The following is an 11,022-nucleotide window of genomic DNA, read 5'->3' on the forward strand; positions in this document are numbered from 1 at the left end:
GCCCACACACCGGCCCACACACTGGCCCACATTAGTGGCCCACACACCGACTCACACACTGGCCCACACACTGGCCCACACATCGGCCCACATTAGTGGCCCACACACTGGCCCACACACTGACCCAAAAAAAAAAAAGTAAAAAAGTTAAAAAAAAAAAAAAAAAAAAAAAAAAAGTATAATTTTTTTTTTTTTTTTTTTTTTTGGACCAGCCCACTTTGGTCCCGGCCCATCGGGATTCGTCCCGAACGTCCCGATGGCCAGTCCGCCACTGGTGGGTGGAGCTGGCAGAGCAGAGCAGAGCTGGGGAGGGTCATCAGGGAAATTGGGGCACACCTGGGCCAGTGTGGATAAATGAATTAACGTTACTGTTGCAAAGGGTCAGATTAAACTGAATATATATATTTATTGTTTTGATATACCTTGTATATTGTTTGTATATATACACGGAATATCCCTTTACCTGTGTACAAACCAGAGTAATATTCGCTCTCCTATTGGACAGCGACCCCAGGCGCCAACGACCAAGCCCCCAATGGCAAGTTCAAAGGCAACTCCGGGAATGTCGGTACATGCCCAGAGTCTGCGCAGTAATACGAGACAAGAACTGAGGTTGGCACTAGATATTCACCTTACGTATAAATACGGCGCAGGTGTAAACAGCAGTAGTCCAGTGGCGGCTCGCCACTAGGGGCGCAAGGGCGCCGACCCACCTGCTGGCCAACTGCTGTTAAATCAGAGAAGAAGACAATAAAACTTTTTCGTTTTTGTGTTTTATAGCCCTATAAATAATATAAACATGTTTAAAATGAATAATATTTACTCATTTTAAGTATGTTTGTATTTCCAATGCACAATATAACGTTATTATCTAAATTAAAAAAACATTGTTTTCATGAGCAGGAAGTGACGTTTTTTTTTATTTTTTCGTATTTCTCGCCCGGGCTAGAAGCGATAGCGCTCTGAGTGCGCGTCACAGTTTGATCGCTGTCTCCGTCACAGCCAATCAGTGCATACGGCGTTGTGCGTTGAAATATGACTATTATGTTGGAATCCGAGCGCGATTTGAAGCGGTCTAGGCAGCAGCGTGAACTTCCGTGAAGAATTTCCATAGCCGCATTTCGCGGAGACGCTCTCTCATTGGCCGACGCCAGTATTTTTTTCCATGGCAGAATTTCACAGAGACGATCTCTGATTGGCCGAATCCAATTTCTAATGTTCCAATTCTAGCTTCTAGCTTGGTTCCTAGGTTGGTCTAGGTTGTTTGTCGAGCGTGCCGTGACTGCAAGTTCTTTAGACAGTTAAGCTTAGGCACTCTTTCAAAGTTGGTTAAGGTTAGAGTTTGTCTTAGAGCATGGCGATAGAACGCCAGGTAGTTTGCAGTCTGTTCGAGCGGAAATGGACAAAGGAATGTACTTGTTGAGTGTTGTGCTAACGAGCTCAACTAACACTTGGCTAACAAGCTATATGGCGGATTATACACGTTTATCAAGCTCTCCTGCCCTGGACGTTTCAACTAAACAGTGAGTCTCTCTCTCTCTCTCTCTCTCTCTCTCTCTCTCTCTCTCTCTCTCTCTCTCTCTCTCTCTCTCTCTCTCTCTCTCTCTCTCTCTCTCTGTCTCTCTCTCTCTCTCTGTGCTTAACGTTAACGTTTGTAAATAGTTTTTTTTAGGAGCAGTACTACTGCTGGCCATTCATGAAGCGAGACATTGCTGATTGTTTATTTATTTTATAACACAAGACTATGACTACCAACTGCCTAGCCAGCCGTGTATCAATCTTGGATGCAATAATAACGTTACTTACCACACTGACTATGTCGATGGCTCATTGATTTAACTACTGCAGCTCTCTCGGATTGAAAATACGTGGATTATGGCTTGTTCAATATCGTCTATGTTTGAATGAATGAATGAATGAGAACTTTATTAACAGATTGCAGAATGGGTACAATACAGTACGGCTCAATACACACAATTGTTAAGGGGATGCAGACCAGAGAAAGACGTTTGTCTTGTTTACATCAGGGTCCCAGATTTTCGATTCATATCGATAGTTTAATAGCTAGCCTTGGCTCGTTTAACAATATGCAAAATATGTGTACAGCCCTGTACTCATACTGAAGTTATTCTTGGTATATAATAGGTCTGATTGTGTAACGAATAGATTCCATGTCGCGCTGTGTGTGAGAGAGAGAAGGAGAGAGGGAGAGATCTGCCTGTGTTTGGAGACGGGCGAGTTTTGTTTCTAACTTTTCTATTTATATTGTGTTTCAAGTTGTGAATTAGAGTCTAGACTATACTTTATTTGACTGGTTGTGTGTTGTTGTAGTAACAGCTGAGCGACTCGTTCATAAGAGCCGATTCATTGCCGTGAGCGTGAGTCGAATCGCTCACGTCTTGCCATGAGTCTTGCGTGGTACAGTACTGTACTGTACATGTTTGCAAAATATTTGGTATAGCGCCCCTAGTGGCGAAGTACCCACCGGCCGCCACTGCAGTAGTCTTACCAAAACCTTAATGCCTTCACCACGAGTCAACGTGCAGTGAAGTGAGCAACCTTGCATCTAAATAGAGCATTGAGAACCGCGTGCGAATAGAATGCTAAAGTGTCAGAGTTTAACGCAGTAACGTTGAGTTCGACTTAATCTAATGTGAAGTAATAGTCGATCATTTATAGTGTATCGTGCGGCTACAGTTCTTCAGTGACCAGCATTACCACCGGTTCGTCGTGTATTTAGCTAGTGCACTTATCCAGGCTGTGTGGCCTAAATCCGTGCCCACACCCGAGGAGTCCTAGGCGAGAACCGTTGGATATGTACACAGGAGAATCTACACCGGCGATTGCAGAACCATTTCTGGTTGGATTATATTGCTTTGGGACCGTGACCACTGGAGAAGAGCACCGTTGATTCCACTGTCGTTTGGGATTTACCCCCGTGAGGATCATCACTCGGGCCCGCCTCTTGGAAGGGGCTGGCTAGCTGTCGTCAATGCTATCGAGCATATTGGATTACAACTGTTGCTTTGTCTGCTGATCAAGGGAGTACATGCACCGGCTCCTGTATCTGGAGCCTCGTTATTCCTCGTTGACCCAGACTTTGTACCCGAACATTCCTCTACCCCTACCGGCCTTACACCCCGGAGGGAACCCCCCAGTGTCTCCAGCTGGTACCGGTGTGGCCCATATAATTGCTATACCACAGGTGGCGTCAGCTTAGACCCATCATAGTATTCATACTATTCTCATTGACTTATGCTCTTGACTGACTTTACGTATGTTCTTCGCCATACAAGCGCGAGCCTAATTCTCAATCTGTAACCTAACGTTGCTTAATAATAATAAATAACCCTCCAATAGAACTTTATGTGTCAATGCCGTATTCTTGTGTGGGTGTTCACCATATATATTCATGTACTGTATGGCCAGTAATTAAAGTACATAACTAGTAGTGGTTTAATATATCACAATCTTTAATACAGTCAGGGTATTGTAACCCCTCAGTTACAATTGGTCCTTCGAGCCGGAGGGTATCAGTGTAATATTTAATATAATATTGATATTAACCATGGCCAGCGGTGAACACTCCCCAAGCGGCTCTCCCAAGCTAGAACGCCCGCAGCGCAAATGTCAGCCACCTCCCTATCTGGAGGAATACGCTGTCGTTCTACTACCTAGCTTATCTAAACAGACGTTAAATACGGATAAAGCGGATAGTCAAAGCATGTCAAATCCTATCGACCAGGCGACCCTGCCAGTAGAGACCCCAGTGGGTTCTAACGAAACTGACCAAGCTCACGGGGGGGACCAGGTGGGACATGACATGACTATACCTCCAGACAACGTCAACGGGATAGTCCCCGGAGAGCTCCAGGATAAAGAAAACGCTCCAGGGACAGAACCCGACACACCACCAGAAGAGAAGCGCGCCCAGGAGATGGACCTCGGGGCACGCCAGGAGAACAGATCTCCAACGAGCACTGTCAGAAGCCGATCACCTCCGTCAGTGTCATCCCCCAGCGAGGCGGACCAGATACTGGCGCAAGCCTTCATCGTCACCCTGACAGCCTCCACCGAACGTGATCGACTTCAAGCAAAGCCGCTTAGTGAGCGCGAACACTCCGCCACGGAAAGAGAGCGCCTCCACGCGCAACTCCAAGCGCAAGCCCTTAGTGAGCGTGAACACTCTGCCGTGGAACAAGAGCGCCTCCGGGCGCAACAAATAAATGAGCACGAACACTCTACCATGGAAAGAGAGCGCCTTCAGGCTCAACAGACGAGCGAGCGCGAACAATCTGCAGCGGAACGAGAGCGCCTTCACGCGCAACTCCAAGCGCAAGCCCTTAGTGAACGCGAACACTCTGCAACCGAGCGAGAGCGCTTCCAGGCGCAACAAAGGAGTGAAGACGACCGCATAAGACTGGAGGAGAGACGCCTTCAGACGGAAGAGAACATTAAAAGAGACCGCGCCAATGCACAGCGCGACGCCGCCAATGCACAGCGCAACGCCGCCAATGCCCAGCGCGAAGCAGAGCGCGACGCCGCCCATGCCCAGCGCGAAGCAGAGCGCGACCGGCTGCAGGCGCAGATGATAGAACAATTGATTGCCAGGGCAACACCCCCTCTCTCCGCACGGAGCTCCCGGAGATCATCACGACAAGGGTCTAGGGCACCTTCCCCTACCCGACCAAGCGACCCGGGACCCGGCCAACAGAAGGATCCTGTCTACGTCTACGAACCCCCTCCCCGACCGGTCCATACGAGACCCAGCCACCGGGAAGAACCGGCCTACGTCGCCGAGAGACTGAATAGAAGACTTCAGGACCTAGAAGAGGAAGAGGAAGAGGAGAAAAGTCAAGCCCACCAGCAGCAACGTACTCAGGACCAGGAGGCCCAGTACAGCCCAGACTTCAGCCCCGAGTCACTGCACTACAAACCCCCGACTCAACTCACGGGTGAGTTTGACGTACAGTCAGCACCGAGGAACAGCACCTGGGTACCCGGCCTCTGGTACCCACCAAGTACCAACCCACGACAACACGTACGGGGAGACTCGCCCAGGAGGCCTCTTCCCCTACGCTCACCAATGTGCCAGCCATCCATGGCATCGTACCTTGGCACACCGACGTTCCCAGACTTTACGCACGAGGACAGAGCACAGTACACGGAATTACGGATGTGCTTGGAGACTATGATGTCCGACGTCCCTGATGAGTCGTACAAATATGCCATCCTCCTCAAGCATCTCAAGGTGCCCAGAGCGCATAATATAGCGCTGGCATATTCCAACTCAAGCACCCCATACTCCGCGGCTCTAGTGGCCCTCGACCAGCGTTATGGACGCATATGGGACTACGTGATACAAGAAATAAGAGATATCGACCGCCTCCCCCCAGCCAAAGACAATAGAGCATTGGATGACCTCTCTATCAAGGTACAATCCCTGGTAGGGATGCTGGGGTCCCAAAAGGAGAAAGGGAGATATGAACTATATGCTAACTCTAATGTGGAACGAATACTAGAGAAGCTCCCTCCAGCCCGCCAAGAGCGCTTTCGGCGGCAGAGAGACCACCGTGATCCCGATGGTCCCGAGCCATCCCTCCTAGACCTAGCCGCCTTCCTCGCAAGGGAAGTCAGCAGCCTACGACTGGACACGTTCGTGGGGAGTGGACCAAGCCCAAGAGATGGACCTCGGAGATCTAATGATAACCGCCGGTCAGTGACCGTTATGCACCAAGCCGAGTCAGTGCCGCAGCACAAGAACCACAGCACCCCCCCGACGAAGGGGAAGTGGAAGATTGTATGCCAGTACTGTGAAAAGGAACATTGGCTGTCTCAATGTGACACTTTCAAGAAGATGACCGCTGACGAGGTGAGTCAGTGGATCAAAGCCAACCGCCGCTGCTTCCGCTGCGCGCGCAGCCATATGGCAGCCGAGTGCCGTTTAAAGAAGAAATGCAGCAAGTGCGACGACGCCCACTTGGATGTCCTACATGACAGCAACAAGAAGAAACTCGTACCCCCAAGCAGCTCGAGAGTGAACGTCATGTATATCGACCCTGCGAAGAGCGGGAGCTCCCGAGTGCTCTTGAAAGTGGTCCGAGTGATATTAAGCTACGAGGACAAGGTCATGGACACTTACGCCGTCCTAGACGATGGGTCAGAAAATACTCTCCTCCTCGCATCCGCTGCAGCCCGGCTGGGTCTGCGGGGGAGCGAAGAAACAATGACAATCCGTACTATTAGAAGAGACCTGAAGACCATAAAGGGTGAAAATGTCTCCTTCACGATAGCAGCAGTCGGGCAGCCCGAGAAGCAGTATAGGATTACTAACGCCTTCACCAGCCAAGACATAGGCCTGTCACAGTACACCTACCCCATCCCAAAGCTGATGGAAAAATACCTGCACCTACGTCAACTACCTATACCGCTCATCGACGGCGCCACCCCGACCCTGCTCATAGGATCCGACCACGCACACCTCATCGTCCCAACGGACCGGGTCCACATCGGGCCCAGAGGCTGTCCAGCAGCGGTCGAGACCCGCCTAGGTTGGACACTACAAGGCCCCCTCGCCGGGTCTTCCAACCGACCAGCAGCCACTCGCTGCCTCCACTCAAGAATAAAAGAAGAAGACACCACCCTCTTACAGCACGTCGAGAGGCTATGGACATTAGACGCGATGCCCTTTAAGAATGAAAAGAAACTCGTTCGATCAAAGGAAGATACTTATGCCATAACCCTCCTCGAGCAGAGGACAAAGAGAGTCGAGGTCAATGGAGTGATGAGATACGCAACTCCACTCTTGAGGCGAGAGGGTATGCCCACCCTCCACGCCTCAAAAGAAGCGACAGAGCGATATCTACTGAACACCGAGCGGCGTCTAGCCAAAGACCCCACTCAAGCCACTGTGTACCGCGCTGAGATTGACAAGCTGATCACAGCGGGACACATAAAGAAAATTGACATTCAAGAGGCCGACCAGACGACCGAATCATGGTACGTGCCCCACCACAAGGTCCACCACAACGGCAAGGATCGTATTGTATTCAACTGCAGCTACCGGATCGGACTACAGAATCTGAATAAAGAACTCTTGCCCGGCCCAACACTCGGCCCCTCTCTACTAGGCGTGTTACTACGTTTCCACCAAGACAAGGTGGCCATCAGCGGCGACATCAAAGGGATGTTCCTGCAGGTGCGACTAGTGGAAGAGGACAAGCCATTGCTGCGGTTCTTATGGAGAGAGAGGATCGGGGATGAGCAACCATCCATCTACCAATGGGAGGTCCTCCCCTTCGGAACCACATGCAGCCCATGCTGTGCTACGTTCGCACTGCAAAAACATGTCACAGAAGACCCTGAAGCCGACGAGGAGGTCAGACAAAGTGTAGAGAGGAGTTTCTACGTGGACAACTGTCTGCAAAGCGTCTCGACGCCAGAAGAAGCCGAAGCCCTCCTACTCAAGCTCCGCGCCTCACTGATCAAAGGCGGCTTTGATCTCCGGCAGTGGGCCAGCAGCGACCCTCAAGTACTTCGCAGCCTCTCCCCAGAGACAAAGGCAGCAAGCAGCGAGACCTGGATGGCGACCATCCCAGGTGAAGCACAAGAAATGACATTAGGACTAGTCTGGCGCTTCAAAACAGACTTGCTCCATTACAGATACACACCCCTGACCACGGAGCAGGGAAGGTCGACCCCTCTACCGACCACCAGACGGAGCGTATACAGAACACTCGCAAGGCAATATGACCCGCTGGGGTGTATCCTACCTTAAACCACCAGGTCGAAAATGATTGTACGAGAGCTGTGGGACAAGGAACAGGGCTGGGACGACCCCATACCCGACCACCTCGCTTCCACCTGGAGAGAGTGGGAGAGAGAACTCAACTCGCTCCAAAATGTGAACATACGCCGAAGCTACTTCCCACCCACAGTGCGGCTGAAGACGTGCCAGATGGACCTGCACGTCTTCAGCGACGCCTCAGAAGTGGCCTACGGCTTGGTGGCTTACTTGCGAGCCCGAGAGGAGGGAGGAGAAATACACACAGCCTTCATCCTGGCTCGCTCAAGGATAGCCCCCCGCAAGCAACAATCGATCCCGCGTCTAGAGCTCTGCGCAGCCCTGGTAGGCGCGCAACTCGCCACGTTAATCCAATGTGAACTCACCATCCCGGTGCAAAGAACAATCTTGTGGTCAGACTCCATGACCGTACTCACATGGATCCAGTCCGATTCGTGTAGATACAAGGTCTTCGTGGGAGTCAGAATCACAGATATCCAAGACTTAACAGAATCAGCGTGCTGGAGGTACGTGGACACGAAACAGAACCCAGCAGATGTCATCACACGGGGGATGTCCCTAGATGACCTCACACGTCACAATATCTACAGTGACGGTCCTGAGTTCCTCAAGCTCCCGGAAGAAGAGTGGCCTAACCCCACCCCTCGGGAGGCTAGTCAAGAGGAGGCAGAGATCAAGAAATCTATGTTCTGTGGGTTGACGCACACACCGGTCCCCACTGACCCTAACATGGACGACTGCCCCACCCTTGAGAGTGCGCAGTTAGAGACATTCCTGTGGCACCACCCTGAGGTTCCCCCCACTACCGACATTAATGCAGCTAACTACGAAGAAGCAGAACTCCTTCTGCTACAGCGAGCCCAAAGAGACTCGTTCCCCGACGAGCTAGACTGTCTGCAGGGATCAAAGCCAGTCCCGTCAGACAGCAGACTGCTCCACTTGGCCCCTGAGCGCGACACCCATGACCTCATCAGGGTGGGTGGTCGTCTGAGACGAGCCCCGGACTTAACGGATGACGTCAAGTTTCCTATAGTCCTCAACAGCCGACACAAGGTCACCGAGCTCATCATAAAGAAATACGACGAGGATATGCACCACGCTGGGGCAGAGAGAGTCTTCGCTGAGATCCGACGTCGCTATTGGATACTGAACGGAAGAGAAGCAGTACGACGCTTCCAGCGGACTCGACCAGACTGTCGCCAGTGGCGAGCACAGCCCAGTATACCCAGGAGGGCCGACCTGCCTCACCGCTACACCCGACCCGTGGCGAGGCTGATAGAGTTGCCAAGGCTCCCTGACTCCCTTGATGACGATCATGACCCACTGACTTTGTAGATTGCCCTACTCCCCACAACAGACATTGAGTAGTTGACAGGACTATTAATCTGTCTTCGCTTTAACTAATTAGGTGCGGACTAATTAGGAGGCGGCTGTTGCAAAGGGTCAGATTAAACTGAATATATATATTTATTGTTTTGATATACCTTGTATATTGTTTGTATATATACACGGAATATCCCTTTACCTGTGTACAAACCAGAGTAATATTCACTCTCCTATTGGACAGCGACCCCAGGCGCCAACGACCAAGCCCCCAACGGCAAGTTCAAAGGCAACTCCGGGCATGTCGGTACATGCCCAGAGTCTGCGCAGTAATACGAGACAAGAACTGAGGTTGGCACTAGATATTCACCTTACGTATAAATACGGCGCAGGTGTAAACAGCAGTAGTCTTACCAAAACCTTAATGCCTTCACCACGAGTCAACGTGCAGTGAAGTGAGCAACCTTGCATCTAAATAGAGCATTGAGAACCGTGTGCGAATAGAATGCTAAAGTGTCAGAGTTTAACGCAGTAACGTTGAGTTCGACTTAATCTAATGTGAAGTAATAGTCGATCATTTATAGTGTATCGTGCGGCTACAGTTCTTCAGTGACCAGCATTACCACCGGTTCGTCGTGTATTTAGCTAGTGCACTTATCCAGGCTGTGCGGCCTAAATCCGTGCCCACACCCGCGGAGTCCTAGGCGAGAACCGTTGGATATGTACACAGGAGAATCTACACCGGCGATTGCAGAACCATTTCTGGTTGGATTATATTGCTTTGGGACCGTGACCACTGGAGAAGAGCACCGTTGATTCCACTGTCGTTTGGGATTTACCCCCGTGAGGATCATCACTCGGGCCCGCCTCTTGGAAGGGGCTGGCTAGCTGTCGTCAATGCTATCGAGCATATTGGATTACAACTGTTGCTTTGTCTGCTGATCAAGGGAGTACATGCACCGGCTCATGTATCTGGAGCCTCGTTATTCCTCGTTGACCCAGACTTTGTACCCGAACATTCCTCTACCCCTACCGGCCTTACACCCCGGAGGGAACCCCCCAGTTTCTCCAGCTGGTACCGGTGTGGCCCATATAATTGCTATACCACAGGTGGCGTCAGCTTAGACCCATCATAGTATTCATACTATTCTCATTGACTTATGCTCTTGACTGACTTTACGTATGTTCTTCGCCATACAAGCGCGAGCCTAATTCTCAATCTGTAACCTAACGTTGCTTAATAATAATAAATAACCCTCCAATAGAACTTTATGTGTCAATGCCGTATTCTTGTGTGGGTGTTCACCATATATATTCATGTACTGTATGGCCAGTAATTAAAGTACATAACTAGTAGTGGTTTAATATATCACAATCTTTAATACAGTCAGGGTATTGTAACCCCTCAGTTACAGTTACAAATATATATTTTTTTTTTAAATAACCAAGATTTGAATGTGGGACCATATGCTCCACAGGCAGTACACTAACCAGTTGAGCTAAACGGGCTGTCATGAACTGCTACTGACTAATCCATCATTTACACTTTTCAAGTGTCAATTGCGCTTGTCGTCCAGTATTGGCATTAATAAATCAGATGTCATGCTAATATGTCATGTTCTACAGTAGGACTTACTACTATGATACCCATTAAAACAAGTCATTCGAATAATAGAAGCCTACTTTGCTGGAACAATTCATTTCAAACGTATACAGCGTGTGTGTGCGTGTATTCTTTTGTGTGTGCGCTCGCTCGCTGACTCTCTACTTTCCCCCGTTTACTCGTCTTCACAGCCTAGAATATGACACGCCCACTGATGATGTCACGGTTCGCGAGGAAAAAACAAAAAAGCTGAGCACCGATTTGTCACGTTATGAACCAATTAATCCCGGTC

Source organism: Notolepis coatsorum (genome assembly GCF_963971535.1).
Source record: "Notolepis coatsorum genome assembly, chromosome: 4".
Classification (NCBI taxonomy): Eukaryota; Metazoa; Chordata; class Actinopteri; order Aulopiformes; family Paralepididae; genus Notolepis; species Notolepis coatsorum.